This window comes from Trichosurus vulpecula, chromosome 9 (assembly GCF_011100635.1).
Source record: "Trichosurus vulpecula isolate mTriVul1 chromosome 9, mTriVul1.pri, whole genome shotgun sequence".
Lineage (NCBI taxonomy): Eukaryota > Metazoa > Chordata > Mammalia > Diprotodontia > Phalangeridae > Trichosurus > Trichosurus vulpecula.
In genome coordinates this window covers 90,284,984-90,311,886 of record NC_050581.1, presented here as the reverse complement: position 1 = coordinate 90,311,886, position 26,903 = coordinate 90,284,984, and positions in this window count along the sequence as shown.

Sequence of the window (26,903 nt, the reverse complement as noted above, 5' to 3'; positions counted from 1 at the left end):
TGCTTCTAGATCTATTTTTTTCTACTATTCCACATTGCCATGTGACCATAGGTAACCCACAGCAATTCTCTGAGGCTCAGTTTTCTCCACATTAAACTGAGAATAGTAATATTTGCATTGACCAACTCATCAGGATGTTATAGGGAATTATTTCATAAAGCTTTATGCATATATGAGTTGTTATGATGATGATTATCATGTCTTCCTCATTAAAATAGTACTTTCAAGCTACACTATTCCACATAATACCCTTTTCATGACAAGATGTTGAGGCTTTTTTTTTAAGGATATTAGTTTGACAAACTGCTAACTTGAAAATCTGGGCCTAGGCATGTTAAATTATAAATGTTCACTCTGTTTTTAGATAGATATACACACATATACGTACATATATTACATACATATATACATACAAATAAATATAATACTATATATATGTATGTATGTATGTATGTATGTGTATAAAATTAGCTAGGTGACACAATAGATAGGCATTGGGCTTGGAATCAAGAAGACTCATCTTCATGAATTTAAAACTGTGTTACTCTGAGCAAGTCATTTAACTATGTTTGCCTTAGTTCCTCATCTGTAAAATGATCTGGAGAAGAAAATGAAAACCTCTTCAGTATCTCTGCCAAGTAAACCCCAAATGGGGTCATGATGTGTCAGACACAACTGAAAATGAATGAACAACAACATATATGTGTGTGTTCATATATGTATATGTATATATGTGTGTGTATATACACATATGTATATATGCGAATATATTCACACAAGTAACCTAACCCTTTATACATGTTTATAATTATACAATAAACATATAACATAACACTTTCTTGCTATACTTTCCTACCTTCCCAATCTCAACCTTGTAGTTAACTAGCTCAATTCTATACCCTCCTATACTCTGTTTCATTCTTCTATTCTCACATCTCTTACCCTCTTTTTTACTGTTTCTGAGGCCTTGACAAACTACACCCCAGGATTACTTCCACCATCTTCCTTCTCTCTTACTTGTGTAGAGGGAAATCCACCATGTTGCCTGAATCTACTACAAATGGATGCCCTCAAAATAGAAAAGTGATTCTTTTATTCCTCTCAAATGGATTCTCTATCCTACCTACCACAATGCTTATTAGAAACCATATTCTCTCTTCATGATTCTAATGCCTTCCCCTTGCCCTCTCAGCTGAGAACATTACCTCATTCTTTACTTAAAAGAAAGATGTCACTCACTATGAACTCCATCTTCTCTCCTCTTCCTTTCATATCTCTGATGTCATGCTCTACACCTCTTCTCCCATCAACTCCTTTTCTCTAGTCACTCCTATGATGGACATGACCTTTTTTCTTTTTTGTAAAGAACAAATTATTTACTTGTACTTTTAATCCTGTCTGCTTCCATCATACCCAAGAACTTGTTTCTGTAATTGGCATTTTCTCCCTAATAGTTCTTTTCCTGTTGTCTAAAAACACAAGTTTTTCCCTTCCTTAGAAGAAATCAAAATCTCACTATACTCTTCCTATGAGCTGTCTTTGTTTTTCTTCCCATTCTGAGCCAAAGCAAAAGAAAACAAAACCCTCCTCATTGACTCTCCTCACTGCCTTCTCTTCTAAACCCTCTCTGATCTGACATGTGACCTTACTAATGAAACTGATCTCTGCAAAGTTACCAATGATCTCTTAATTGCCAAATCTGATGGCTTTTTCTCAATTCTTATTCTTCTTGACTTCCCTGTAGTGTTTTGCACTTTGAACCTCCCTGGAGGCCCTCTATTCCCTGGTTACTCTTTCCTTTTTTGGATTTTCAACACACTGCTCTTTTCTGGCTCTCTTCCTGTCTACCTACTCCATCTCAGTCTCCTTTTCTGGATTGTCATCCATGATTCACTCCCTGTCTGTTAGCACCAACATCTTCAAGTGTCCCAGGTTTACAACATGTTTAACCATGTCACTTTCCCTGTTCAGTAAACTCCAATGATTGCTTATTAACTTCTAGTATCAAATATAAACTCTTCTGTTTGATATTTTAACTTCTTCAAACCCTGGCTTCATCCTACCTTTCCAGCATGATTACACAATACTCCACTCCTCTCATGCTTCAGTATAGTAAAACTGGCCTCATTGCTATACCTCCTACAACACTCCATCTTCTGTTTCCATGTAGTTTTACTGGCTTTCCCTTGTACACAGAATGGGCCCTTCTACTTGTTCCCCACTCTCAGAATCCCTGGTTTCCTCAAAGACTCAATTCAACTATCACCTTCTAAATGAAGTTTTTTTCCTGGGTCTCCCTAGCCTTTAGAGCTTTCACCCAAAGGTTATCTTGTATATGTTTTAATTTGTTAACTTAAATGCATGTTATCTTTTTTATTGCAAGGTAGGGGACTTGTGGGGCAGATTCTGTTTTCTTTCTTTATATCCTCAATGCCTAGTAAAACGACTGTCACGTAGTAAGTGCTTAATAAATGTTTATGAATTGATTAAAATATAAATTAAAATTCTATATACCACTATGCATCATTATAGTTTCTTTTCAATCACACAGGTTCACAATTTAGAGTCATCCTTGATTCTTCCATCTCCCTCTACCCATATGTCTAGTTAGTTGCTAAGCCTTCTTAAATGTACTTTCATAAGAACTGCCTACATACATTTGTTTCTCTTCACTTATCCACTACCTTAGTTAAATGCCTTATTACTTCTCACCTTGACTATTTCAGCACCCTCCCACTTGGACTAAGCTAACATTTTTGCCTTGTCTCCAGTTCATCTTCCACTTAGTTGTCAAAATAGTATTCTAAGGACAAAACTGACCATGTCAGACTTTGTTCAAGAAATTTTAGTGATTCCCTGTTACAGTTAAGATGGGAACTCTTAACCTTTCTTGTGTCATGGACAATTTTGGCAATCTGGTGAAGGATGGAGACCTCTTCTCCAAATAATGTCTTTAAATACATAAAGTAAAATACATGAGATTAAAAAAGAAACCAATTAAACTGAAATTGTAGTCAAAATATTTTTTAAACAATAAACTTCATGGACCCCTGCTAGAATAAAAAATAAGCTCCTCAGGGTAGCATTTAGAGGCCTCTCCTGTCTTTCTCTAGCTTCATGTTCCAGGCCTATTTCAAATTATGCCCTTTGATACATTGTATATTCTAGTCAAATTGGCCTAGTTGCTATGAACATACCACACCTCTTTCTATCTGTCTGATTTTACATAGTTATTACCTAAAGCATTTCTTCACTTCTGTAATAGTAATCAGGGTGGGACTCTTTTTTACTGTTTTCTCTTTTGGAATGCTGAGTTAATCAAGCACCTTTGAGTCTTGCCTTTCGAATGTAATGGCAAGCAAAGTAGGACTTTTTCCTGTTTTTCGTTTGAGTGCTTCTCAGCACTGAGGTAATCAAGAGCCTTTGTTTCAATTGGGAGTCTTTGAATGAATCAAGCCTTTGATGACCTGCTTAAGAAACAAGAAAGTCCAAGGCCCCAGGCCCCACACCTTTTTGCTAAGTAGGCTCTGAGCCCTCAGGGCCCTGAATAAGAGCTCTGAGATTGGTGTTTTGCTTTTGGGGGCACATTCATTAAAAGAGTGTTGGTGACAAGACTCTGGGTAACCGTTGAAGCAGTGACTCCCCCTCCCCAGCCCCACAGCTTTGAAGCTGTTGGTGCTTCTCTCTGGTAACCATGTATGTATTGTGATTTGGAGAGACAGATGAAAGCCTGTCTGTTGATATGCTTCTAATTTCTGTTTGTATTTACCCTGAAGTTCAGGGTGCTGACTTTTTCCCCTGAACTAAGTGAATGCTATATGCATGTTTGATTAAAGAAGATCGTTAACCCCTTAAAGTTTCTTTCCTTAGAAAAACAGAACAAAGGACCTGTGCTGGCAGCCTTCCTGTGTGCTGGTGTTATCAGTATTTCACCTCCACAATAGCTGCTAACAACATTATTGTTGCAACTTCAGAGATACCAAGCTTCCTTCAAAGTTCAGTCCCCATTTTCATAGGGAATCCTTAAACAACTCCTTTAAATATTAGTGTTCTTTCCATCCTCTCCCTCCTCAATTTTTGGCATATATAATTATCTATTCATATGTTATGTTCTTCCAGTAGAACATAGACTCCTTGAAGGTAAAAATGATTTATTTTTTCTTTGTATCACCAAAACCTAGAACAGTATCCTAGATATAGATTTTTAATAAAGGCTTGGATTTGATTATATTTATAAAAATGGCTACACTTACTCCTGTTTCTCTCTCTCTCTCTCTCTCCCCTCTCCCCTCTCTCTCCATATGTGTGTGTGTGTGTGTGTGTGTATATATATAATTATGAAAATGTAGAATATTGGTTGTTGTCCTTAAATCTCAAAGACCTAAATAACATCACTAATTCAAAGTGACGTTATAGTATGTTGAAATGTAGCTAATCAGACCAATGTGAGCTTGGAATACTCTACCACAGGTCAGGTACAAATAGTCCATATGCACATTCGGGTTGTATAGTTTAAATTTATGCATCTCATGTTTCTTGTGAGCTACTTCAATTCTAATTTACTCGTAGAGCATAGCACCTTTTCTGATGAGGTCATGCCTTGCTGGGCAGTCCTGTACCAGTATAAAAGTGTAGGATATGATAGATAAAATATTAGTTATATTGTGCTAATATATTATTTAACCTGCTTTTTCTTGGGTTACATCCTTTGAGCTACTTCAATTCTGCTTTGCTCATAGAGCACAGCACCTTCTCTGATGAGGACACATCATGCTGGGTGGTCCTGTGCAAGTATAAATAGGTAGAATATTATGGAAAAGTTATTACTTATAATGTGCTATTATATTATTTAATCAGCTTTTTCTTGGGTGGCATCCTTTATAGTACATCACCTCTTTTATACAAGTCTTAGTTGGAAACATGTTGTAGCCAGATTAAGTCCAATATAAACTTTTCCCTTGGGTGCCTTTCAACTCTACTTCTTCAAAGGCTGTGGTATTATATGACTCATAATCATATGGCATCATCCAATGAAAATTGTCACTGGGTCTTAGTTTATTTAAGGAAGACACTTGGGGTCAGTAAAAGTGTCACATCATTTGTTAACAGCAATCAAGCTTCTTCTCTTCCTTTGTATTTTAGTCCCAGTTCACTCGCTTTCTATTTGCAACACTTTAACATGTATGTACAAAGAGACAAAGGGTTGTCCATCCAAGTGCATATCATAATTTGCATAGTAGCCATTCTCCAATAAATTGTTTCTTCTTTTGTGAATAGTTAGGACAAACTATTTTGAACGTCAATTATAGATTCTACACTATTCTAATCTTAATACAACTAGTCCAATATCATCTATAACCAAGAACATTTGAATATACACATTAATATGCATGTATGTAGTGTTTAGATGTGTCTATACTGTCAAGGTCCACTGATACAGATTGCAACACATCTATAACTTAAGAGATCATTTTTTATGAGTTATCATGAAAAAATAATATCCCTTAGTGACTAACTCTGGTGAGAAGCTTCTCTGAAATTAACTAGACCAGTCCTTAGATAACAAACATTGAGTTTGGACTTAATGCTTTTCAGTTTGGCACAGCCTGGTAGAATGATTGATTCTACTATAATGGCATAATAGTTTCTCTTTTCATTAGCTGAGAAATTTTTTGAGGTTTCGCAATTGCATGGACAATGGGTCATATGGCCAAATCAAGAAGGATATAAAAATGCCCTTTTCTTCAAACAGCAGCTCTCTGTATCCCAGATTTACTTCCTCTCATTGGACAAGAGAGTACAAGAAAAGATAGGGTAGGGTAGGGCAGAGCAGGTTTGGATAGGATGTTCTAGGATAGGATAGGATAGGATAGGATAAGATAGGATAGGATAGGATAGGATAGGATAGGATAGGATAGGATAGGATAGGATAGGATAGGTTAGGATAGGATAGGATGGGGTAGGATAGGATAGGATTGGAACACAACTACAATTTTTTTGGTATAGACAATTCCCAGGTGAGGAACTCTACCAATTAAGATCAGCACCTTCTCATCAATTTAGCATCTTAGAATGTATAAAGTAACAAAACAGAGACACATAGATTTGAGAGAAGTTAGTTTCTGAAAATGGCTTGCCATTGGTAAGTTACTTTATAGGACAATCCCTTAAAATGGCCGCTACACAGTCTATCTCACTCTGGGGGTCTTCACTCAGCACAGCTTATAGCTGCCATCCAAGTGCTTAAAGTGAATTCTTAAACCTGGACTTTCTTTCTTGCTACTGAGTCCATTTTAATTAAAAACAACTTGAATGAGCAGCTTTTCGTTAAAAGCTGTCAGTCTTAACATGAATTTAATTCCCCTTTTCACTTAGGAAGGATAAAATCTTTTCATCCTGATGGTGTTACAGCAATGTACCCTACCGGATTTTCTCCTCATTGTTTCCTCACAAAGAAAAAGTGCTTTTGCTTAGTAGATTTTAGAGTCAGAGATTTTTTATTTTGAATCATTGCCATTTGGACAAGAAGAAAAACTGCTAGCAGACAACCGCAGGTCTATAGGTTCAAAAGATATCTAGATCAGGGGAAAATCTTCTAACTTGAAGTTCTTACAAATTTAAATCCTCTAAATATACTTTTGTTCTCTTTCATATTTTTTTCAAAAGCCAACAGACTTCTTTAGCCTATTAAACTATCTATAATCATATTTTAAGCATTCATCTAATTTATCAAAGAATATACAGGTATAATATTTTAAATATTTTTATGAACATATGTATTTCCTAACCCGATTAACACAGATAACTCTGAAAGGAAACAAAGCATTAATTGAATCATTTTTTTGATGGCACTATGGATTCTGGAGATGAGATATAGCCAAAGTAGACTCAATAGAACTGATAATTGATTGAGTAAAAGAAGTAAAGAGGAGAAAAGAGCAAAAGGTAACCTGAAAGCTATAAACAGAGACCCTGCGGGAATGACAGCGATAGAAATAGTGATATCAGAGATGAATCAGGTTTAGAGGTAAAGATAATATGCTTAGTTTGGGATGTATTGAATAGAGATAATAATGGGACATTCAGAAGGTATTATCCCATAAGGAGTTGGGAAATGAAGTTTTGGAGCTCAGAGATCAATGATGTAGATAAAGATTAGGGAAACCTATATAGAAAGATAGCTGGTGCAGTGGATAGAGTGCTGGGATTGGAGTCAGGAAGACCTGAGTTCAACTTTGGCCTCAGACACTTACTAGCTGTGTGACCCTGAGCAAGTGACCTGTTTTCCACAGTCTCTTTATCTGCAAAATGAGCTGAAGAAGGAAATGGCAAACCTCTAGTATCTTTCACAAGAAAACCCAAAAGGGGCCAGAAAGAGTCAGAAATGACTGAAAAAATGACCAAACAGCAAATGTAGAGAGGTAGTATCATTGAAAGTGAATTAGGCTAATCAATTATTTACATTATATATTATTTTAATGTATGGTTAAGATTTTATTATCAGAAATAAAAAAATTGCATAAAATGAGAGAAAAGTGAATGAGCTTACTAAGCAAGTGAATATAGAAAGAATAAAAAGGTAAGGCAGAACATTAGGGAAGACTCATATTAATGTGTCAGTAAGAGGATAAGGAGCAAGTGAATAAGATGGAGAATGTGATCCCTAAAATCAAAGAAGAAGAGAATATCTAGAGGGAGAGGGTTATGAACCATGTCAAATGGTACATCGAGGTCAAAGAAGATGAGAGTTGAAAAAATGTCATTGGATTTGTCACATAAGGTCACTGGCAACCTTAGAAAAGAGGTTCTTAACATTTTTGATGTCTTGGATCCTTTGGCTAATCTGGTGAAGACTATGGATCCCTTAAATACATAAAACACAAAGGATTGCAAAGCAAGCCAATGATGTGAAAATATAGCTATCAAAACATTTAAAATGTTAACCTGATTAAGAAAGTCACCTTTAGGGGCAGCTAGGTGGCGCAGTGAGTAGAGCACCGGCCCTGGAGTCAGGAGGACCTGAGTTCAAATCTGGCCTCAGACACTTGACACATGCACTAGCTGTGTGACCTTGGGCAAGTCACTTAATCCCAATTGCCCTGCCCCCCCCCCCAAATGTCACCTTTAGAGAAACCACTTTAGCAAAGTTTGAAGAGAAAGTATATGGTAAAGAGGTAGTGGTGCCTTTTTTCCCCCACAGAAATTTGGCAGTAAAGAGGAAGAGAGAAGGCAAAGTAGCTGCAAATCAGACAGTGGGAGAAAATGTTGAGGGCTGCTCCCTGGCACTACATGTGACTGAGGAGATACAGGGACTCCACTGTATTCTATGTAAATAGATTATCCGTGAGAAGCAGGGTAATATCACTTACCTTTATAGGCACTCAGAGCTTCCAAAAGGCCAATAGGAAGTAGAAAACAAATGACTAGCAACTGAAAGAGCTCTTGAAAGCAATGAATGGAGACTCTTTAAAAGAATAATACTGTGGTATTTTCCCAGGTTTCAGAATGAAAGTTTCTCAGGTCTACAGAATGCCAGACTTGTTTCCTGAGCTCCAGATGACTAATTGTAATGTGCATCTTGGGCACTTAAAGCCTGAACTAATGTAGTGAATTTTGTATAATGTTGTGTGGGTGTATAGAAAAGTGTGTTGCTTTAATTTAGTGGATAATTACAAGTCATAATTACAGTTAACATGTAGTCCTCCATAAATTTGAAGTCATGTATTTCCAAGCCACAGTTTACAAGCAAGCTCTGAGTTTATTTCTCAGGGAACATCACATGGCTGCATTAAACCCAAGGGAAGGAGGAAACTTCATTCCCCAACACTGCCAGATAAGCCTGTGGCTTTGTAAATCTTTCAAACATTTTATTATAAATGCTTAATAGCCTTTGGATAAGCATGGACTTGACTTATTTTGTTGCTTTCCTGCACTTACCACAGTTCTATATGCATAGATGAGTAGAAATTATGATGATGTATTTTTTTATTTTTAGATTAGACCATAAATAGACTACAAATAAACATTATTAAGAAAACTCTTTTGTAATACAATATACTAGCAATGTCTCTAAGGATCAAGACATATGAAAAAGAAAATAAATTGAAGCCACTCTGCTGATAAGTTTCCTAACTACCACCACCACCACCACCACCACCACACTAGGAGCTGTTGGCAAGGTCATTGAAAATTGGTAAAACAGTCTATTTTCTTCTCTACTCTAATTCAACGGTATAATCATGTGTTAAAGATGTCTTATACATAAGATATTATGCTAGGAGATAGAATCTATTCCTGTAAAAATCAGAATGCCTTCTGCAGTTAGAATATTTTAATAATTTATAAGTAGTTATGTTTAACGACTACAATTTTTTGGGTCCAGAGAGAGCTCAGGTGGCAGATGGACTAAACTTAGAAGAAAACCTGGGAAGATGGTGGAGTAAAGGCAGGGACTTTCCTGGGAGTAAAGGCAGGGACTTGTTTGAGCTCCTCCATCACTCCCCAACCTCTCCAAGTGTCACTCACAGAACAGAGGAACAGTACAGGAGAGTAGTAAACACATCTCTCCCTAGATCACACCACCTTGGAAGAACCAAAAACTTGCACATCCCCAGAATTATCTCTGAAAATAGCTGTACTGAAGCTTGGGACAGTATCCCCTCAACTTGGGAGGCAGAGCCCCACTTTTAGCATAGAGTTAAAAAGCCAAGAAATAGGCTAGAAAATGAGTAAACAATGGAAAAAATTCTGATCATAAAAGTTACTACGGTGACAAGGAAGATCAAAACACAATGAAAAGATGACAACAAAGTAAAAATTCCTGCATCTAAAGCCTCAACAGAAAATAATTGTTCTCAGGCCGTGGACCATGGAAGAACTCAAAAATGTTTTAAAAAATCAAGTAAAGGAGGTAGATGAAAAATTGGGAAAAGAAATGAGAGTGATGCAAAAAAAAATCATGAAAAAGAGTCAACAGTTGGTAATGGAGGCACAAAAAAGACTGAAGAAAATAACACCTTAAAAAACAGAATAGGCGAAATGGTAAAAGAAGCACAACATTTCACTTAAGAGAACAACTCCTTAAAAAGTAGAATTGGCCAAATGGAAAATGAACTACAAAACCCTACTGAATAAAATAATTTCTTAAAAGTTAGATGAGGAAGTAGAAGCTAATGCCTTTTTGAGACATCAAAAAACAATCAAACAAAACCAAAAGAATGAAAAAAAGTAGAAGAAAATGTGAAATATCTCATTGGAAAAATAACTGATCTAGAAAGTAGAGGGAGGAGAGATAATTTAAGAATGATTAGACTATCTGAAAGCCATGATCAAAAAAAGAGCCTACACAGCTATTTTTTTTCCAAAAATTATCAAGGAAAATGGCCCTAAATTCTAGAATTAGAGGGCAAAATAGTGTAACAACAATGTTACTTGCAGCTGCTGTAGGGGTAGAAGACCAATAACACCAGCACACAGGAGGGCTGCTAGCACAGGTTCTTTGATCTGCTTTTCTAAAGGAAAACAACTCAAAAGGGGTCAATAGTCTTACTTTAATCAAACATACACACACACAGACATATATATATATACATATATATTTATAATTCACTTAATTCAAGGCAAAAGTCAGCACCCTAAACTTCAGAGAAAATACAAACAGAAATTATAAGCAGAAATTATATAACCAGAGCAAATACAAACAGCAAAGACCAACAGACAGGGCTTCCAACTGTCTGACCAAAAGCAATACATACACAGTTACCAGAGAGAGAAGCACCAACATCTGGGTTTTTCAAGGTCAGGTAAGGGTGAGGAGGAAGGGGGCTCCTTAACAGCTACTCAGCGTCTCTTCTGGCTACATCACATGAACACTCTTCCCATTAGTGATCCCCAGAGCAAAATGCTAACCTCAGAGTATATATACACTTCTTCAGGCTCAGAGGGCATCACAACCCTTGTGACTGAGGCTCATGTGACTCAAACTCATGTGACTTAGGCTTTCTTGTGACTTAAGCAGGTCATCAAAGACTCTTCATTCAATCAAATGCAAGACTCAATCAAAGACCTTTGATTGCCTTAGTGCTAAGAAGAACTAGAACTCCAAAAGAAAAAAAAAAAACAGCTGGGATAATTGTTTGTTTCCAGTTGTGGTAGCCATGATTCTGTGAGGCCATGGAGCGGGAACAGAGAACTGCCTGCATGTCAACTTTGGTGAGGTGAGAGTGGGAATGGAGAGCTGCTGCATGGGGACTCAGGTAGAAGCCAGGAGCAGCTGGCTCCTGCTAGAGGAGGAAGAACCCAGGAGTTCAGAATTCATCCCTGGGGCAAGATGAAAACTTTTTAGCAAGGGGTTGAGTGTGCTTTTCAGCTGTGTCCTCTTGGGATGGTTTGGGACTCAGGTGGAGGGTGGAGTTCTCTATGGTGGGTGGGGAGAAGTACCTCTGAGGGTCTACCCTATTAGCTTTGTTGCCTGGCTGTCCCTCAGGACTTGGAAGCAGGGGCTGTAGTGATGTGGGGAGAATAACACACACACAAGAGAACTTTATTTGGATTTTTTTGTTTGTGTTGGTACTTTGCTCATTAAAGTATGCCTATACCTGAGAGTGCCAAGAGGAAGCCTGCAATGGCAGTGTGAGGAGAAAGGACCACCCCACCCCACCCCCAAGAAGGACTTTACTGGGACACTCTGTATTGACTGAGGAGATTGTAACTTGCTGTGACCTAGGGGTGGATGGTGTTTATATTTTCTGCTACCCCTTAAGGGTGATATGTTGTGTTATGGAAGACCCTGTCCTCAGACCCTGAATGCAATGATATATACTGTATGAGTATTCTGAAGAATGCTATAAGATATACTGAAGGATATGTTTTGTTATGTTGTTTTGAATGATACACTTTAGTTCCTTAAATATGGTTTAGTTCCACATAAATAGAGAGTTCATTATACTATGTAATTAGACCCTTGAAATTAGCCACAGCAGCAGTCCTCAGGTGTGCTGCTGTTGGTTGGCTTTACATTTTGGCAATGAGGAGGGGTTCACAAAGTATAGCGCCTCTATTTGTTCTAGGATGCTTGGCCGTTTATATTGTGAAGGCCAAGGATCCTGAAGGGGTGTAATGTAAGGGCAAGCAAAGTGGGACTTTTTGCTGTTTTTTATTTTGGAGTTCTTTTCAGCACTGAGGCAATCAAGTGCCTTTGATTAAGTCTTGCCTTTGGTTGAATCAAGAGTCTTTGATGACCTGCTTAAGTCACATGGAAACCTAAGTAACATGAGTTTGAGTCATATGAGCCTCGGTCACAAGGGTTGTGATGTCTTCTGACCCTGAAGAAGTGTATATATACTCTAGTATTTTGGTTGGTATTCATGTGATTTGGCCAGAAGAGACTCTGGGTTGTTGGTGCTTCTTTCTATGGTAACTTATTGCTTTTGGTCAGACAGTTGGAAGCCCTGTCTGTTGGTGTTTGCTGATTGTATTTGCTCTGGTTATATAATTTCTGATTATAATTTGTTTGTATTTTCTCTGAACTTCAAGGTGCTGACTCTTCCCCTGAACTAAGTGAATGATTATATATATATATATATATATATATATGTGTGTGTGTGTGTGTGTGTGTGTGTGTGTGTATACATACATATATATATATATATATATATATATATATGTTTGATTAAAGTAAGATTGTTGATCCCCTTAAATTTGCTTTCCTTTGGAAAAGCAGATCAAAGAACCTGTGCTAGCAGCCCTCCTGTGTGCTGCTGTTATTGGTCTTACACACCCACAACAGCTGCAATTAGCATGGTTCTTACAAAAAGAAATTGAAAGAATCCATCAATAACTTTCTGAAAGAGATACTCAAATTAAAACTACCTGGATTATTGCAGCCAAATTCCAAAACTCCCAGGTCAAGGAGAAACTATTTCAAGCAGTCAGAAAGAAACAATTGAAATATTGTGGAGCCACAGTCAAGATGACAAAAGATTTAGAAGCTTCTACATTAAAGCATCAGAATGTTGAGAATATAATTTTCTGGATGGTAAAAGAGCTAGCATTACAACCAATAATTACCTACCCAACAAAAGTGAGCATAACCCTCCAGGAGAAAAAACAGATATTCAATGAAATAGAGGACTTCCAAGCATTCCTGATGAAAAGACCAGAGCTGAATAGAACATTTCACTTTCAAATACAAGAAGCATAAAAAGGTAAACAGGAAAGAGAAATCTTAAGGGATTTGATAAAGTTAAACTGTATATTCCTACATGGGAAAATGATATTTATAACTCTTAAAAACTTTCTCATTATTAGGGCAGTTAGAAGAAGCATACATAGACAGAAAACAGAGATGTTAGTTGAATGTGATAGTATGATTATCTAAACAAAAATTAAGGGATGAGAAAGAAGAATGCACTGGGAAAAGGGGAAAAGGAGAGGTAAAATGGAATAAGTTGCCTGATATAAAACAGGCCTGAAAGAGATTTTACAGTGGAGGGGAACATAAGGGAAGTGAGGAGGGGAGTACACAAACCTTACTCTCATGAGAATTGTCTCGAAAAGGGAACAATGTAAACACACAGTTAGGTGTTGAAATCTATCTTACCATATAGGAAAGTAAGAAGAGAAGGGGATAAGAGAAGGGTAGCAGAAACTGAGAGAAGAGAAGGCAATTTTGGAAGGTAAAAGTCAGAAGCAAAACACTTTTGAGAGTGGACAGGGTAAAAAGAGAGAAAGAGTAGGATAAATAGGATGGAGGGAAGTACATAGTTGGCAATCTTTGTTGTGAAAAAAGTTTATAGTGAGTTTCTCTGATAAAGACCTCATTTCTCAAACATATAAAAAACTGAGTCAAATTTATAGAAATAAGAGACATTCTTCTATTGATAAATGGTCAAAAGATATGAACAAGCAGTTTTCTGACAAAGTAATCAAAATATCTATAATCATATAAAAAAGATCTAAATCACTATTGATGAGAGAAATTCAAATTAACACAATTCTGAACTACTACCTCACACCTGTCAGATTGGCTAATATGACAGAAAAGGGAAATGACAAATGTTGGAGGGGATGTGGGAAATTGAAGACACTAATATACTATTGCTGAAGTTGAATAGTGATTCAACCATTCTGGAGAGAAATTTGGAACTATGCTCAAAGGGCTTTAAAACCATGAATATCATTTGACTAAGCCATACCACTACTATCCTTAAGAGATTTTTTTAAAAAAAGGAGAATGACCTATGTGTACAAAAGTATAGCAGCTCTTTTAGTGGTGGCAAAGAATTTGAAATAGAGGTGATATCCATCAAGTGGGGAGTGGTTGAACAAGTTGTTGTATATGATTGTGATAGAATACAATTGTGCTTTAAGAAATGATGAGCAGGGTGCTCTCAGGAAAAAAAAAAGCGAACAAACACGGAAACGCTTACATGAACTGATTCAAAGTGAAATGAGCAGAACCAGGAGAACGTTATACCAGTAACAGCAATATTGTGTAAAGATTGACTATAAATAACTTAGCTATTCTCAACAATGCAATGATCCAAGATAATTCTGTAGGATTTATGATGAAAGGTACTATCTCCAGAGAAAGAACTGGTAGAGCCTGAATGCAGATCAAAGATACTTTTTCTTTACTTTCTTTTTTTCTTTTGTTTTTTTTTTTTGTTAGTGCTTTCTTTAATAGATTGACTTATATGGAAATGTGTTTTGCATGCCTACACATGTGTAACCTATGTCAAATTGTTTGCCTTCTCAATTAAGAGGAGGAGAAGGAGGAAGAGAATTTGGAACTCAAAATTTGAAAAAAATAGAATGTTAAAATTGATTTTACATGTAATAGGGAAAAATAAAATATTAAATGAGAATTTAAAAAAGAAAATTAAATCAAAGCAAGTAGAAGAATATGAAGATGAAGAAGAAGAAGAAGAAGAAGAAGAAGAAGAAGAAGAAGAAGAAGAAGAAGAAGAAGAAGAAGAAGAAGATGAAGAAGAAGAAGAAGAAGACGAAGAAGAAGAGAAAGAAGAAGAAGAACAGGAAGAAGAAAACTTGGTTCTATGAGATGCAGGTAAGGAAGGTGTTCCTAGCACAGGGACAGCCTTGCAAAGGAACAGAAAAATATGCAGAATCTTAGACAAGTTTCTTTTTTATTAGCTAAAAGTATTAGACTCGCACTATAAGTTCACAGGAATATGCAGACATTGTCAAGTACACCCACGCATATATATGAATATGCATACATATATACGCACATATATATGTATGTGTGTACATGCACACACATACATATATGTATATCGTGGTTAGTCCCTTAATGTAAATGAGACATAATCAAATTGCTGAAACATATCACAGTCGAAGAAATTTCCAATACCAGAAAATAAGTTGGGGAAAAACAAACAAAAAACTTAAAAGACTTTTCTAATTGTCATAATGTGCCTATTGAGGAGACACGTTTAAGACAAAAAAACATGACATTTTTGAAATTTGAAAGAAAATCATTAATATGGAAGACTTTATCATGAGTCAAGGCTTAAATAAGGCTTCTAATTCCTATATTCATTCCGTTATTTTTCTTTTATTTGGACATTTTTTATTTCTGGAAACATCCTCTCTCTGCCCCCTCCTAATTGAATTCCCCCTTTATAACACACACACACACACACACACACACACACACACAGACACCCACCACCACCACCACCACCACCACCTCCACCAACAACCCAGTAAAGCAAACATATCTCATATAGTATACAACAATGTATATACCATTCTGTTTTGATAGTCCTCTTCTTTACTATAATCCCATGATCTGTTCTCTGGTATAACAATTGGTTTTAAAATTCCTTGAGGTTTTTCTCCTTTTTAGCAGTTTTTTCATTTCTATTCTTGTAATCATTGTGCATATTGTTCTTTTTGGTTTTAATTATTTTACTTCGTATCTTTTTATCCACAATGTTCCTTTCCCCCTCCCCTCTGAATTCTGGAGTCCTTTTATTCTGAATGCAACTGTAAATGAATCCTGCCTTCTACTACTTGTGAACTCTGCTTGCCTTTAAGCCTTTTGACGATGCTAAAGAGAGTTATATGTAATATAGGAGCAGAATTAAGAATTTTAGGAAACTATGAATCAAGAAAGGAGCATGTGGCTTAGAGTAGCATATTGGGTTCCTTGTGACATAGAAATATCATTTATAGTGCTCACATTGATTTATTTGTATTTGCAATAGGCACAGGGATTGTGCCTGTGATTTCCTTAACCAGATGGGGAAATTTCCACTACCAGGATATCTTTGCTGCATTTATAATCTTAGACAACTACTTAGAACACAAAGCCTGGAGTCACACAAACAGTTTGGTCTTAGAGGTGAGATTTAAACCTAGGTTTTCCCTGATCTGAGACAAGTATTGGAATCACTACACCACATGCTTCTCTATTGTAGTAGTGATGTTCATTAGATGTCTTCGTTTCAAAGTCACAGCAATCATATATCGATCGCATTCCTTGATCACAGTTCTTTGCTTATGCTATAAGATTATTCTATAAGATACTATATTTGAAATAACATCAGTTCCTCAAGGATTTGTGATTTCGTCCGATGATACAGATCACTATCCCATGTGTAAGTGGTTTCATGAGTGTAGGGGAGATGCTTGCTTAGTAGCCAGTCTTCTGCTAAGGTGTTCCTCTGAAGTCCCTTTTGATGTATCATAAGCATGAATGGTATATTAGCTCGACTAGCTTGCATTCAAAGTCTTTCTACTTTAACAGTACCTGCCAGATCCCAAACTCAAACCCTAGATTTCAAGAACCCCACCTTTACATTTTGATGAGACACATATATGTGTGTATATGCACACACATACACACAAACATATGCACATATACATGTATATATGTGTATATATAGATAAATGTGTATATATTATATACTGTGAAATCCCTCAGCAAAGAAAGAGGGGAAATACTAAAAAGATAAAACTACAGCATATATGTCCCTTTGTCCTCCATTTGTGAAGATGACACCACTGATGCTTTTTGTAATTTGTATCTTATAGAAAAAAAAATACACAAGGACTTGACAGACCAGCCTGTTGTGCAGCTTAAGAAAGGATAAGTCTTTCTGAGCCAAGGCCAGGCCTGTCCCAAATCAGAGACAGATTAACAAAAACAGGGCAGCCTGCATAATCTGAGATCTGCTACACTGCAGCATTTAAGTCTTCATTATCGAGTAGCATAATATTATGTCACCCAAAGCTGTAAATCAGAATTCTTGTCTGTGGGGCAGATTTGGCATGGTGGGTGTACATAGCAGAGGACTATCTTAGTGTGAGTACTTTTGTTGTGGTTGGGCAAGAGAATTTAACAAGTAATCTGACAGAGAGTCTAGCATGCTCCATTTTGGGGATTTGAGGAAAAGGTAGGCCCTAGGAGAATCCCTGGGGGCATATATTTTATGGTGTAAATTCAGGAAAAGGCTACAAAGGGAGGTATGGAGAAAAGCAGTATGACAAAGGGCAGAATGGTGTAAGTTGATAGGGCATGGCTGGACTTGGAATCATCTGCAAAATAAATTGATTTGAAGGCCTAGGTTTTTAATCCATGATTTTATGACCCTATGCTAGCCTAGTTGCTAGCTTGGTACTTCTAGGCTGCAGCTACAGGAACTAGTGAATGTCCCGGATCTCTATCCTTGTATCTCTCTTCATAGTTTACCATGCTTTAGAGTTGTCTGTCTCCTCATCAGGGGAACTGGTCTTCCAGGGAATCAGTTTACCTCCACTTCAGATTCCTAAGGAACCCTTCTGTTTCTGGCTCTAATTTAAGGAGTCTTCCTCAGAAACAAAGGGATGTGTGAGTGTTGTAGGGAACAAGTTACAGGGTGAGGATTTTTTTTTATGGTATCCAGAGTACAAATATGAATCAGGTTTGATTAGACCTTTTTATTTCTAATTAGAAAAGGGAATAATAAACTATAGTAAAACAAAATTATTATGATCAATTGAGAGGATAATGCACAAGCTTCATTGGAACATTTGTAACAGGGTTGTTCATTGGTTATTTAATAAAATATGATAATAATAACTAGCATATATAATGCCTATTATGTGCTAGGCATTATGATAAGCACTGATAAATATTATTTTATTTGATCTTCACAACTCCACCAGACAGGTGTTATCATTACATGCATTTTTTAGCAATCAGGGAGGCAATCAGGTGGTTAAATGCCTTGCCCAAGGTCACTCAACTATTGTGGATCTGAGGCTTGATCTTAAGACTAACTCCAGACCCATCTTATCTACTGCAACTCTTACCTACATGTTTTAATTACCCAATCAATACCAAGGGGGCCCTTTATTCCTCTTGTCTTGTGTTCTCTCCCTCCCTCTCCCTCCCTCCCTCTCTCTCTCTCTCTCTCTCTCCAACACACAGCATTGGTCGTACTGCTACTTCTCTGATAACCAATGCACTGCTCTTTGAGGGCTCAGGAAGGGGAGAGAAGCCAGACTTTTTCTGAGATATTACAAAGCCCTGTGGTAAAGGAAAGAAGACACAAAAAGGAAGTAGCCTCATCCTAGACATTGATTTGCCTCAGATACGCATATATGTATATATACATATATGCATACATATACATAAAGATAGATAGATAGACACACACGTATATGTATATATTTTTTCTCTTGAATCCAATGGGGAGATTGAAATGTTAGAAATCTATAAATGAAAAGAAAGGAAAATTAACTTTCAGGTCAACATTTTCTTTTTGACCTTTCTTGAACAATTGTCTGTTTAAAGCAAAGAAAATAGACATTTGGCACTGAATTTTTAGAAGCATGTGTTGGAAATTGGCCACTAAAGACACTCTCAGATCAGTTATGACTTTGTAGCTTGTCAGGGTTACATTCCACAATTGGTATCCAATACAAAAATCACAAAGTTTGCTTTTATCTCTCAAGTTTCATGATAAAAATATCTCCACCATATGACCTTTCTAAGGACCATATGTTCTAAAGGATTTTATATTACTCTGGTCGCCTCTAGACTAATAAGAAAACCTGAAAACTAGAATAGCTATCAGGAATATTTAATTTTGTCCACAGAGTAGTTGGCAATCATGCTGTTACTTTGTTCTTACAAACATTCAGGATTGTGCATTAAGGTTTATTTTTCAAGTCAGTCTATACATACAGAATTAATTTAAAATCTCTTTTATTTATGTTCTTCTCTTCCTGGTGATTCATTTTTTGAACTAGCCTCTAGGCAGCTGCAGTGTTAGCTTGCCTAGGGGAAATTCATTTAACTTAATAGTGATAATTTTTTGACACTTGGTAATTTGCTTATTTACAATTTCCTGATTAAGTCCTCTAATGTTGCAGTTATTCATATAAACTAATATCTGCAGTTGTAGGATCCTTATTTGCCATTATTTGCCCCACTAAGGGGAGCATCAACTTGGCAACTTTTTTTCCTTTATAATTTTCTCTAAAGCTTTGTGACCTTTTCCCAACCTTCTTGTAAAAATGATCATGCCATTATGTATATGACGATAGGAAACCTCAGATTGTCATTGGATTCTGTTGTTGTTGTTGTTTCAGTACCTGTAGCAGGCATGTAAGTGAGGCTCAATTATAACTTGTAATGCTAATTTTACCTCCAGGGGTACTTTAAAGTCCAAAAATTAATTGGCCTCCATGGAAGAAGAATCTTAGGATATTTTAAGCATGTCCATGCATGGATGCATTCATTCATTCATTCATCCTTCTACCCCTTCTAATAATTTGCTATATGCAAGATAATGTATTAGAGGCTGGGAAGATTAGAAAGGGACATAAAAAATTAAAAATGAATAAGTAACCATTCTTGCCCATAAGAAACATACAGCCTAGTATGAAAGATGATACATACACCCAAAAGAGAGTTTGACACAAAACCAACCAGCAGACATATCTGTGAATCTTCAATGGAGGGAAATGGTCATGGGAGGAATCATGAAAAGGAGGTAGAATTTTAAACAGGCTTTTAAGAATAAGTAGGATTTTATTTGGTAGATGAGTAGAATTGGAGTCGTTTTGACAGAAGGCAATCCAGACATAGAAATGTGGATTGAAGAAAGCACAGATAACAGTATAGACATGTTTGGGGATTATCTAGCAATCTATCTGGGACATAAAGTACAATAAAAGAAATAGGTTTGATAATGGTATCATAGACTCAGAGCTGAAAGAGATCTTAGAGGTAATCAAATCCAAAGCCTTAATGTCACAGATGAATAAATAGAGACCCAGAGAGACTAAAACACAAGGCCACACAAGTAATAATTAGAAAAGTCAGGATTTGAACGCATGTCTTCTAACTCTAAATCTAGCATTCTTTTCAATGTAACATTCCCAAGAGTAGTGCAAGTGGTGTACAAGGTGACTAGAAGATAAAGCTAGAAAGTCTATAAAGGGCTTTAATCAGGTTTTGGGACAGGATTGAAGAGGTTTTTGATCTAATGAGTTATGTGATCATGCCTGTATATTAGGAATATTAACTTGAGAAAGTTATGTAAAAATGGACGATAACTGAGGGGGGGGGTGGGAAAGGGAAAAGAGTATTGGAATAAATGTATTGGAATAAACTTAATAAAAGATGGTGAGGAAACAAAACCCAGATGTAGAAATAGGCATCTGAGATTATAAGACCAGAAATTTTGTGATGAAAGACAGCTGAGAGGTTATTAAATGCAATATCTTCATTTACAGATGACAAAATGGAAGATTAGGTATCTTAAATGACTTGTCTGATGTCACACAAGTAAGTTAGGGAGGCTGATGTGAAGATTTTGTGCCAGGGTAATTGGGAAGCACAGTGTGGCTTTTAAATTAGTAGCAATCAGAATTTAGGAAAAGAAACTGATTTCAGTAGGATAGATAAAATTTAATAGCTATCAGAGTTGAGGAAAAGAAACTGGTTTCAGTAGGATAAATAAACAGATCATTATTAAATTATTTTTAAATAAAAATGAAAATAAAAACTCTAGTAAGCATTCTTAAATGGGGGTCTACAAACTTAAAAGAAATAACTATTTCAATATAATAAGTTTCTTTTGTAATTTTGTATGTTTTATTTTATACATTTAAAAACATTATTCTGAAAAGGAATCCATGGGCTTCATCAAACTATCAAAAGGGTCCACTGCACCAAAAGGTTAAGAACCCCTGCTCTAGATTTTGTCTAAGTAGGAAAGAGTCATACTATTCCATTACTAAACTATTAATCCATCTATGACAGATTCATTGTGGAGTACCTTTATGGTTTTTTTAAAATGTATTTTCCATTAAAATGTCCAAGTGCATATTATAAAAAGTCTATAGTTTATATTTATACACTGACCTCTTTTTCCAATATCACCTATAACCCATTTCTCTTTCACTGATTCTTCTTCTTCCTCATCTTCTCTAAAATCTAGGCAGTTCTCAAGGTTCCATGGCTAACCCATTTCTGTCCTCTCTAGCTTTCCCTTTGCAATCCAATCCACTAATATTGCTTTGAGATGACTCCCTAATCTACACTTTCAAGTCCCAAAGCAAGTGACAAATCTCCTTCTCTCATTCTTAGCTGCCTTCTTGTCACTTTTACCTGAATGTTAAAATCAGCATGTTTCTAATAGAATTTGTCACCTTCTCCCCTAAACCAGTACTTCCCTCTGATTTCTTTATTTTTCTTCTAGCCTCAAGATGATCATTTCTAGAAGGTAGGATCTATCCCCTACCACAACCCCCACATACACACACCCAAGGGCACCTTGTACACCACTTGCACTACTCTTGGGAAACCTGTAATAATTTTACTACATTTAAGGCTTTATTTTCTCACATTTCACTTTTTACTTTGTTCTCCTTTCCCCTCCCAACACAATATTTTCAGAATAGCAGTTCCTAAGCACACAATTGTTCAACCTACAAAAAAGTACTCTTCTGACTTTAAGGGCTACGTTAATACTCATGAGCAAGAGAGTGACCAAAACATACTTGAAATGTCATTCTTTCCTTACATATAAAGTAATTAGATATCATTTTAACCATTGAAGGACAGATCATCAAGCAACATTAATGAATTTACAAGCATGCTCTTGGTTAACATGTACAAATTCTGAATTTAAAAAGAAAACAGATACACTAGGGCTTCTTTATTTGATCACCCAATAATGTTTTACAAAATAATTGCCTGAAGGCTTCCTCAAGCTCCCTACTACAATTAAGATTATTTGATTTGCCAAAAAAAGATTATTTGATTTATATGTAAGTGATAGATACCCCACTTTCCAGGAACAAAGCTATCATTGCTTAAGGTAAAGTACGTCTGTGTTCCAAACCATAATGCATTTTAAGGAGTGGAAAAATACATGAGTTATGTTACTCGGTGAGATTTTAGTCTGTATAAAGCGAAAGGTAGAATGATTAAACATTATCTTTCTTGTGTGTTTTCTGTCCAAAATGGAGATATCATTGGTAAGGCAGACTTCCATCATGAGAACTCCTCTACTGTTGCACCTGGGCAACTTGCGTCCATAAATAATGATCTTAGAGTATTACCTGGGGCACACAGTGAGTAATTTGCCCAGGTCACACAGCTAGTATTAATCAGTCAATTAACTAGTGTTTATTAAGCACCTATTATGTGTCAGGCACTAGACATACGAAGACAAAATTTTAAACGTTCCCTGCTCTCAAGAAGCTTACATTCTATTTTGGTAACAGCATATACACATGTCAGAATACAGAATATACAAAATAGCTATCAAACAAATACAATGTAGTTAGGGATGTATGACATGAGCAGTTGGGGGTAGGGGAGATGTATGAGCAAAAACTTCCTGAAGAAAGTAACACTTATGTTGCATATGAAACTTGATCCTAGATCTTCCTGACTCCAAAGTCAACCTTCCATCCTCTTCATTTTGCTGCTTCTCGCTTAGTCTAACCTACAGGAATTAAAATTTCACTCTCCTAGTTTTCTCTAATGGACTATTATAGAAAGTGCAAAAGAAGGACATTTCAGAGCAGACTGGGATGCTGTGACTTCTTATCCACTGGTTTCTTAAAATCCTACTCCCTGACCCCAATCATTAAATAAATTGCTACTGGGGCTTTAAATATAAAAAATGTGGGTTTAAAATAGAGGCCAACAGACCACCACACTATAAAAACATATCAGAGTGAGAAGATTATTTTTTCCATCAAAAGGATTTCTTTTTAGTAATTCTCTTATAATGCCACAACACCATAGTTTCCTACCATAGGATTTTTACTCGCTTTGTGAATTTGCATTTTCAACTCTCACAGAATAGAAGAAGGTTTTGCATTAAAAAATGGAGCAGGTGGATTCCTTTATTTGGGTTCAATACTTCTTGCACTGCTATTCCATATTCCCACAGAAGAACAAAGAAATGCAGTATATAGACCAAGTATAAAATATCACTTAATTACACTATATATTCCAATGATAAATTCTTACTCATATATGTAGGTCTTCTGTGAGACTAAAGAAGAAATCAGAAGAATAGAATAGAGCTGCACCTGGATTGTGAAAAACAATTCTTTCTTAACCTGAAGTGACATACACACACACACACACACACACACACACACACACACACACATTTGGATATAGAGATGCATGTATACATATGTATATGCTCATATCTTTTGATGAACACATTTTAGTTGTCTATGATTTTCAGGGACATGCACATTACCTTTTCAACGATACAGCTTTAATTAGAACATGTTAAAAGATAGGCTAAATAGCATAGAGGGTAGAAAGATGACATGGAAGCCAGAAAACTCAGGTTCATTTCCCATATTTGAAACTGAGATACCCAAAAGATAGTTGGGTATAGGATACTGGAGTTTAGGAGAAAGGTTAGAGTTGAGTAAGTAATTTTGGGAATCATCAGCACAGAGATAATCATTGAATTCCTTGAATCTAATGAGATCATCAAGTGAAATGGTACAGAAGGAAAAGAGGAGAAGGTTGATGACAGAGCCTTGGAGGATTCCCACTCTTAGTAGGCATGATCTGGGTGAAGCAAAGGACACTGAGATAGTAGAAAGAGAACTATGAGAGAGTAATAGGATGAAAACGCAATAAGAGTATCAAGAAGAGGATGATTGTGTGTTGAAGGTTTCAGAGAGATCAATAAAGATGAGAATTATATTTGGTAATTAAGAGATCATTAGTACCTGTTTCTGTAGGGCATATGGGAAGACTGGAGTTAGTCAAAAAGTTAGTGGCAGGACTGAATGGAAAGCTAAAACTGAACTGATTTTCCTGACTTGTACTTCAGTAATTAAATAATGTCATTCCTTGGATCTCATTTTCTTTTTTTTTTTTAAATGCAATTTATTTATTTAACATATTTGGTTTTCAGCATTGATTTTCACAACATTTTGAATTACAAATTTTCTCCCCATTTCTACCCTCCCCCCCACTCCAAGATGGCTTATATTCTGCTTGCCCTGTTCCCCAGTCAGCCCTCCCCTCTATCAACCCCCTCCCTTCTCATCCCCTTTTCCCTTCCTTTCTTGTAGGGCAAGATAAATTTCTACGCCCCATTGCCTGTGTATCTTATTTTTTAGTTGCATACAAAAACTTTTTTTGTTTTTGAACATCTGATTTTAAAACTTTGAGTTCCAAATTCTCTTCCCTCTTCCCTTCCCACCCACCCTCCCTAAGAAGTTGAGCAATTCAACCTAGGCCACACATGTATTATTATGTGTAACCCTTCCACAATACTCATGTTGTGAAAGGCTAACTACATTTTGCTCCTTCCCAACCCATCCCGCTTTATTGAATTTTCTCCCTTGACCCTGTCCCCTTTCCAAAGTGTTTGTTTTGATTACCTCCACCCCCATCTGCCCTCCACTCCATCATCCCCCCGCCTTTTATTTTTTTTTTTATCTTCCTCCCTCTTCTTTCCTGTGGGGTAAGATACCCAACTGAGTATGTATGGTATTCCCCCTCAGGCCAAATCTGATGAGAGCAAGGTTCACTCATTCCCCCCTCACCTGCCCTCTCCCCTCCTCCCATAGAACTGCTTCCTCTTGCCACCTTTATGTGAGATAATCCACCCCATTCTATCTCTCCCTATCTCCCTCTCTCAGTATGTTACTCTCTCATCCCTTAATTTCATTTTATTTCTTTTAGATATCTTCCCTTCATCTTCAACTCACCCTGTGTCTGCTCTCTCTCTTTTACATATATATATATATACACATATAAACACATATATATATACACATACATACACATACATACATATACACATAGATATATACATACATACATATTCACTTATATATATATACATAAACATATATATATATACACACACCCATATATATACACATATATATATACATATATATATACACATATATGCATATTCCCTTCAACTACCCTAATACTGAGGTCTCATGAATCATACTCATCATCTTTCCATGTAGGAATGTAAACAAAACAGTTCAACTTTAGTAAGTCCCTTGCAATTTCCATTTCTTGATTACCTTTTCATGCTTCTCTTGATTCTTGTGTTTGAAAGTCAAATTTTCTATTCAGTTCTGGTCTTTTCACTGAGAAAGCTTGAAAGTCCTCTATTTTATTGAAACTCCATATTTTGCCTTGGAACATGATACTCAGTTTTGCTGGGTAGGTGATTCTAGGTTTTAATCCTAGCTCCATTGACCTCCGGAATATCGCATTCCAAGCCCTTCGATCTCTTAATGTAGAAGCTGCCAGATCTGGGGTTATTCTGATTGGGTTTCCACAATACTCAAATTGTTTCTTTCTGGCTGCTTGCAGTATTTTCTCCTTGATCTGGGAGCTCTGGAATTTGGCAACAATATTCCTAGGAGATTTCTTTTTGGGATCTATTTGAGGAGGCGATCGATGGATTCTTTCAATTTCTATTTTGCCCTGTGGCTGTAGAATATCAGGGCAGTTCTCCTTGATAATTTCCTGAAAGATGGTATCTAGGCTCTTTTTTTGATCATGGCTTTCAGGTAGTCCAATAATTTTTAAATTATCTCTCCTGGATCTATTTTCTAGGTCAGTGGTTTTTCCAAGGAGATATTTCACATTGTCTTCCATTTTTTCATTCCTTTGGTTCTGTTTTATAATATCTTGATTTCTCATAAAATCACTAGCTTCCACTTGCTCCAATCTAATTTTTAAATTAGTATTTTCTTCAGTGGTCTTTTGGACCTCCTTTTCCATTTGGCTAATTCTGCCTTTCAAGGCATTCTTCTCCTCATTGGCTTTTTGGAGCTCTTTTGCCATTTGAGTTAGTCTGTTTTTTAAGGTGTTGTTTTCTTCAGTGTATTTTTCAGTATTTTTTTGGGTCTCCTTTAGCAAGTCATTGACTTGTTTTTCATGGTTTTCTCGCATCCTTCTCATTTCTCTTCCCAATTTTTCCTCTACTTCTCTAACTTGCTTTTCCAAATCCTTTTTGAGTTCTTCTATGGCCTGGGGCCAGTTCATGTTTTTCTTGGAGGCTTTGGTTGTAGGCTCTATGACTTTGTTGTCTTCTTTAGGCTGTATGTTTTGGTCTTCTTTGTCACCAAAAAAAGAATCCAAAGTCTGAGACTGAATCTGGGCGCGTTTTCGCTGCCTGGCCATATTCCCAACCAACTAACTTGACCCTTGAGTTTTTCAGTGGGGTATGACTGCTTGTAGACTAACGAGTTCTATGTTCTACGTTTGGGGGGGAGGTGCCAGCTCTGTCAGAGCCTCACTCCTCCTTCCCCAAGGACCCCCAGTCCAGACTGGGCTTAGATCTTCAGCAGGCTGTTGCACTCCTGCTCTGATCCGCCACTTAATTCCTCCCACCAGGTGGGCCTGGAGCCGGAAG